Below are 7,525 nucleotides of genomic sequence, written 5' to 3'. Positions count from 1 at the left end.
AGCAAAGAGGTGGCCTGAGCCCAGTGGATGACGGTTTGTGGCCAGGGCTAAATGACAATTGTTTTCATAATCGTAGTATAGTGTAAAATATCCATCATAGATTCCTGAAGCCTTCTTATTTTGATGGAACAACGTAGAAGAAACAGCAAATTGGCAAATGTATAGACTTTATGGTGAATAGTCAATTTTTGCTATAACATTTGCATATTGGTTAGTTACTAACGTTTCAGTCATTTTCAGTCTATAAATAAATGTTATTTCAGTTGTAGTCGCTGTCATTGAAGCAACATAAATATAATTCAGAATTTTATTTGGGATGTTTTACCAGTATTACACAGACACAGCGTAGATCAGACTGTAAGATTCATATTTCATGATCCATTATTGCCATTTAAAAAGGGGATTTTACCATCATATACAGAATATATTCACTTGCCATATATACATACATATATAACATGTCTGCAAAAATAAAGGAATATTTTATTTAGCTACATTTACTTTTCATTGTCAGTGTTAAATACAATTGCAGTATGTTTCTGTAGTGCTATTCATTTTCAATCATATAATATTCTTATTGCACACTATTCCACAGACAAAGGCACCTGTCTTTTCCTTTTACTAATAATACCACCTACTCCACGCAGTAAAAACAAGCCAGCATCTCCATGCCTGCTACAGCGTAAACAATACAACAGCAGAACTAAATCCTGAGGAAGTTTCAACAAAATAATAATTATTGCTGGAGTGCAATACGGAGGTAAACAAAAACACAAAATACAACCACGCCTCTCGTGTAGCACATCAACAGAAACACATTTTCCTTAAAGCTAATATAATATCCAAACAGGATATTCATTCAAGTTTTATTGGTCCCCACCCTGTTTTATATGTTTGGAAACACATAGGTCGTTCTCAGTAACGCACACTACACTCAGACTCGCTCAGGCTGCCGCTGCTGCTTCGTCCTCTCCACTGCTGTCCTCCACCTGACTTGCAGCTGGCGTTTTGTGGCGAGTGTAGGTCCTCCTCCCCGGTCTCGATGCCCAGGACCTGCCGCTGAACCAGCTTAGAGTAGAGTCCGCCGCTGGCCATCAGCTCACTGTGAGATCCCTGTTCTGCCACGTGGCCCCTGTCAATTACAATAATGTTGTCTGCCTTCTCCACTGTGCTGAGCCGATGGGCGATCACCAACACGGTGTGGTCCAGACTTGGGAAAACTGCACGTCCCACACACGCGAGGTTTCCTGCCACTGCTCTAGAATGCAAAGACTAGTTTATAATAAGCTGTGTTCTAATTGTTGAATAATATTTGTAAATACAGATGGCATGGATTTTTCATGTTTTAGGTAAAACAACACATGATGTAGTGTGAGATGTTTTTCTCCAAAAAGAACATAGAAAAACCTTAAGAAAATATTCTGTGTGCACACTGAAAACAATAATTAAGGAGTAATTGTCCATTTATTATTGTCAGATGGGCTTTTTATACATTCTTAAGATAGCTTTGGCTCTTTGGTCAGCATTTCTTTTAAATGTGCTTATAAATAAAATGCCTTGACTTGTAATGGAGAGAATACCTTACATCGTATGGTTAATTACTTTAGAATAGCCTTGTATCCCACCAATTTCTGATATTCCAGGTTTGACGGACGCTCGTGCTACATAAGTTAGCTGCTAGGTCTTCACTGACACCATGACATGTTACTGGCATCAAAACTTGAAAATGTTTGATTACACCTCCAAAAAACAGACTACAACCTTCACCAGCACAATTCCTGGATTAGTGAAGGTCTTAAAAGATAAGCCACATTAATCTTAATTCAAAACAAACAGCATAATGGAAAGCTGGCTCTTCACCAACACCATCAACAGGATTGGTATTGGTATAATTTGTGTCATTAAGAAAGCAAGTCAATGTCTGATTACACCCACAACCACACAGACCTTGAAGTGATACTTCCTGGTTTACACAATGGACAGCATAATAGAAAGTCTAAATATGCTGAAACATCAGTGAGAATTATCAAAAAAAACTGGGTAATCAACATCCTAGCAGCCTAGTGAAGCGTATCTGCAATTCTTAGTCGTTCAAAAACAGGACGCACTGAAACTAAACAAATTCACAAAAGGGCTATTTGCATTATTCAAATGCCAACACAGCCAGGGTTTTTTTTACAGAACAAGAAGATTGTTTCTTACAGAAAAGCGTACAGTGCCTCTCAGCACTCTCATGTTTCATTCAGTGCCTTATGACACCTACTGCCTTTGTTCTTATCCACTGTACTGTGAGCAAAAAACTTCCCAGACAGTTTCAAGTGTGGTTCAGGCATGTTGTTAAGTGTCCCATTCGCTTAAATATCTCCTGCAATCTTATGACTAACACAAGTCAACAGCTGCAGTGTCATTCCTGTTCCTCCCTCTCTGTAACCTATGGGACTGGGAAAACGAAACCATAGAGACAATCAGACAGGGTGTGGATGAAAAACAGGAGCGACAACACAAAAGACCAACTCACAGCTCAGCATTCATCCAAATGCCAAAGGCCTGTAGTCTTGCGTCTTGTAGTCGAGCTGAAACTGTCATTATGTTGATATACAGAAGCTTGTGCTCGAGTTTCTCAGCTCTGTGAATAGAGGCTTTTCATCACCTCTCAGGCAGCGAGTCATTATTGCGCAAAAAAAACTAAGCTAAAATTAGACAACACCTCAGCGTCATGACAACAGACAAGAAATTCCCAAGTCCTGACAATATGCATTTATTGTTTGTGATAAACAGTCAGGTCCAAGCTGTTGGGTGAAAAGCAGAGGTGTGAAGTGTTTCCTCCGGATTTAGCACTTGGTAGGGAAAACGTTCCAGCAGCTGTGGTGGGCAGGGGTACAGTTAATCTACTTATATAATACACTGTATTGGCTACTCAGGAGTATTCACCCTGAGTATAATTAAAATTATATTCAGTGCCAAAATTAAACTCATATTCACAATAATTAATAAATAATTATGATCTTGTAATAAAATGTATATGAATAAGAAGGGTGACCAATTTGACTTTAACTATTTTAAGTATATTTAATGCTAATTTTGTTTGCATTACTTAAGTAGGATTGTGGCTTTTACATAAGAAACCGTAAATAATGTTACCTAGACTTGCTTTCTACGCTTTTTAAAATTTTAATCTGATTATCCATCCTTCCCGGAGAGGGAGTGGTGGTGGGGGAGTCTTGTTTTGGGGTCATTTTTTCCCCAATGCTCCCCTATTGAAATATCCTGGAAACGCCCCTGGTGGCGGGGCTGATTCAGCAGGAGAACATAAGGGAAGATTAAAACCCTCAGTGGAAGAGACTGTTTTAGAAAGAGAAGCAGCAGCCGCAAGGGAAATAATCAAAAGGGCAAATCCTGTATAAAATGCTAATCTTTTAGCCTTTCGTCTTAATATGCCAAATATCTGTCTGCGCTTTAACCATTCTGGGCAGCATGGCTGTAATCGTTGTGCGTATGGGGGGGAAAGTGGGGCTTATCAGAAAGACAGACTTATGACACCGTGAAAAGAAACTGCTGAGTCCTTGTGCTGCTGGAGCAGAGCCAGGCAGTCAATATATGAGCCAAAATGTAACGATTAAGTCGTACTCTTGCATGTGATTACTACAAAAGATTGACAGGCTTTGTTATCTGGGAAACGAAAGGTTTGTGGAGAAGCTATGTCGAAACCTTGGAACTCCGTAGCGTTAAAACTTAAGACAATGCTCCGGCCCGTTGTTAACCCTGTTTTGGGCTACGAGACGTGTAAGTTCGCTTGACAACACACGTTCAACATTAAATCCTCACCGCGACCAGAAACAGCCATTTCCAGTAACTGAACCCAGCGAGTGTTGGGTAAGCACAACAAAGGCTTGAGGGAAAAAAAACACAGACACAGTGGCCGAGAAAGGGGAGTCAGTAGCTAACACTGGACTACAAAAGATTTACATACCTCGTCCATCTCCTGTACCATTTTTGTGAGCTTCTCGTCGTCCTCAAGAATTTCGTTGAGCTGAACCAACGTGTACCCGCTCAACTTGTTGAAAAAACTAGACATTTTAGCTGCTGTTGTGTGTTTCTCCTCCGCTGTGGTCCCTCTCTTCTCGCCTCAAATTGTGACAGCTGACTGAGCTTCCCTTACAGGAAGTAGAGAGAATACAGGCCTAGTGCCGCCTTCAGGTGCTGTCAGAAATATTGCTTTCGATGGGAAAATGAACCAATAGTGTACGATCCAACGAGGCAGGAGTGTCAAACTCATTCCGAGTTCATAGGCCACAAACCAAAATTACATTTCTTTATGATTTTAGCAACATACAGAGGTTATAGACTGCACGTAAAAGATGGGTACGTAATAGTTTAGATTTGATTTGTGTGGCCTGAATTGACGGAATTAAATGTAAGGTATTAAGCTAGCAATCTTCCTTATTAAAATGTACCCGAAAACTGCATGGTGCAATGCAGACAGACATCTATCAGTTAAAGCTAAGACTGATAAAATACTAGAGTTTCATTGACTTTTAGAGACAACCCTCATATGGTCATTACAGGAACTGCACTTGTTGGTAAATCCACCAATATCATTGTCTCTATCACCACCTTCACCTTCATTACTATATTAATAAAATCAGTATTATTGTTAATACTATTATTTCGAAAAACTGTATGTTATTAGTGTAAAGGTAATTCACGCTGTCTCAACATGTTCACATGTTAACCAAGGCCTTTAAACGCAGCTACATGTGAACTACTATGCTTGAGAATAGATTTATAAGTCAAAGTCACTTCACAAACAGCAGGTGGGCAGGACTTATAAGCTCACAACCAGAGCTGTATGCCTGTGATGACCATATTGGGGATATCCATTCTCAGTGACAACGTACAGTGCTAGAGCAAAGAATCTGTCTGAAGTATCAGAAGCCATTTTTGACCCACAGGGATTACTTATACATACAGTGACTTCATTATTTGAAACTTTGTTCATGTTCAATAAGAACATCAACTATTAAACATAAATATTTATTTGTAATGTTTTATTTTTGAAGTACAAAAATAACATGAAATGTTGAAAGTGACAAAAAAACCAACGTAAAAGACCATTAAAAACCATTTAAAAATACGCATTTAGATTACAATATATATAGTGTAACCAAAAATGGTATAGGAGATGGACGAGTTATGTAAATCTTTACCCCTATATATTGTAATCTATATATAGTGTATATAGTTGAATTTATTTATTTTTTAATGTGAGAACAGGAGCATGCTTCCCATATGTGGCATCATGGTTTTCTTTTAACAGCACTCTACAAGCTTTTGGGAACTGAGAAGACCAATGCTGTAGTTTGATAACTTGATCTTGCTCTGCAGCTCATGAATGCTTTGTCAGGTAACAGTAGGCCAAATATTTCCAGTGGGTGACAGTTCTGGACTGCAGGCAGGACAGAGTAGAACCTGCGCCCATTTGTTAAAAAGCCATGTTGCTGTAATACATAAGGAATGTGTTTTGGCAGTATCTTAATGAAATAAAAAAATTTCATAAATAAAACAAAAAATAAAAAACCTATTTAGAATTATATGATTCCTCTTCTTTTTAGTACTGAGGATGCAATCTCTACCATTTACACACACACACACACACACACACACACACACAAACACACACCCACACCACACACAAATGTTGGTACTGAAATCCTCAAACTCTTTTAACTTTGCGTTGAGCAACAGTATTCTTAAATAGCAAACTATCTGCCCACAGTTCTCTTTTACTAAGCAGGGAGGAAGATTTGAAACGCTCCGTTTATATCAGACCAAGCTACTGAACCTTTGTAAGTTAATCTATTTAGTTTAATATACATTGGCCATTTTAAGCTTTATGCATACTTGTAGAATTTTTTTTTTGTACAATTTTAAATGAAAGGCTTTGATGATTTGCAAATCATTCATCTTTAAAAAAAAGAAAAAAGAAATTAGGTTTTAATCAGGAAATATGTGTTTAACACAGTTTTTATAGAGAGAGTTTTATTGCTAATGACTAAAAGATTCTCAAGTAGTCTTTATTTGAAATGCGTGACCGTGACAACAACACTAGATGGCTGTGAAGGTTCTCAGTCATCCAGGTCATCGTAGTCAAAGGGGGGGTTACTCCCACTAGGTTTATATCTGGGACTCTCCACCATTTGACCTTAGAACTGAAGAAGCTTCTCGGATGAGAGGTGAAACGTCTTCAAGCAACTTAAAGAAGTCCAGACGCTTTTCTTTGCAAGCTCCTTTGACAACATAGATGGCGCTAGTGTAAAAGCAAAGAGGTGGCCTGAGCCCAGTGGATGACGGTTTGTGGCCAGGGCTAAATGACAATTGTTTTCATAATCGTAGTATAGTGTAAAATATCCATCATAGATTCCTGAAGCCTTCTTATTTTGATGGAACAACGTAGAAGAAACAGCAAATTGGCAAATGTATAGACTTTATGGTGAATAGTCAATTTTTGCTATAACATTTGCATATTGGTTAGTTACTAACGTTTCAGTCATTTTCAGTCTATAAATAAATGTTATTTCAGTTGTAGTCGCTGTCATTGAAGCAACATAAATATAATTCAGAATTTTATTTGGGATGTTTTACCAGTATTACACAGACACAGCGTAGATCAGACTGTAAGATTCATATTTCATGATCCATTATTGCCATTTAAAAAGGGGATTTTACCATCATATACAGAATATATTCACTTGCCATATATACATACATATATAACATGTCTGCAAAAATAAAGGAATATTTTATTTAGCTACATTTACTTTTCATTGTCAGTGTTAAATACAATTGCAGTATGTTTCTGTAGTGCTATTCATTTTCAATCATATAATATTCTTATTGCACACTATTCCACAGACAAAGGCACCTGTCTTTTCCTTTTACTAATAATACCACCTACTCCACGCAGTAAAAACAAGCCAGCATCTCCATGCCTGCTACAGCGTAAACAATACAACAGCAGAACTAAATCCTGAGGAAGTTTCAACAAAATAATAATTATTGCTGGAGTGCAATACGGAGGTAAACAAAAACACAAAATACAACCACGCCTCTCGTGTAGCACATCAACAGAAACACATTTTCCTTAAAGCTAATATAATATCCAAACAGGATATTCATTCAAGTTTTATTGGTCCCCACCCTGTTTTATATGTTTGGAAACACATAGGTCGTTCTCAGTAACGCACACTACACTCAGACTCGCTCATGCTGCCGCTGCTGCTTCGTCCTCTCCACTGCTGTCCTCCACCTGACTTGCAGCTGGCGTTTTGTGGCGAGTGTAGGTCCTCCTCCCCGGTCTCGATGCCCAGGACCTGCCGCTGAACCAGCTTAGAGTAGAGTCCGCCGCTGGCCATCAGCTCACTGTGAGATCCCTGTTCTGCCACGTGGCCCCTGTCAATTACAATAATGTTGTCTGCCTTCTCCACTGTGCTGAGCCGATGGGCGATCACCAACACGGTGTGGTCCC

The 7,525-nt window shown here is 38.7% G+C and overlaps 1 protein-coding gene across 1 annotated transcript in view; it reads right to left on the bottom strand.

Annotated features, from left to right (window-relative positions):
• Window positions 1–293: 293 nt before the first annotated feature.
• The window catches only part of abcb9 (ATP-binding cassette, sub-family B (MDR/TAP), member 9), a gene marked incomplete in the record, with an annotated part of 14,080 nt that continues 6,848 nt past the window's right edge, over window positions 294–7,525 (bottom strand). Inside the window, 1 exon segment of the mRNA XM_042214964.1 lies at window positions 294–911.

This window comes from Haplochromis burtoni, unplaced genomic scaffold (genome assembly GCF_018398535.1).
Source record: "Haplochromis burtoni strain Fernald_Lab_line unplaced genomic scaffold, NCSU_Asbu1 Contig_633, whole genome shotgun sequence".
Lineage (NCBI taxonomy): Eukaryota > Metazoa > Chordata > Actinopteri > Cichliformes > Cichlidae > Haplochromis > Haplochromis burtoni.
Note: the sequence above shows the minus strand (reverse complement) of the source record. Positions and strands in the feature narration are given on the sequence as shown.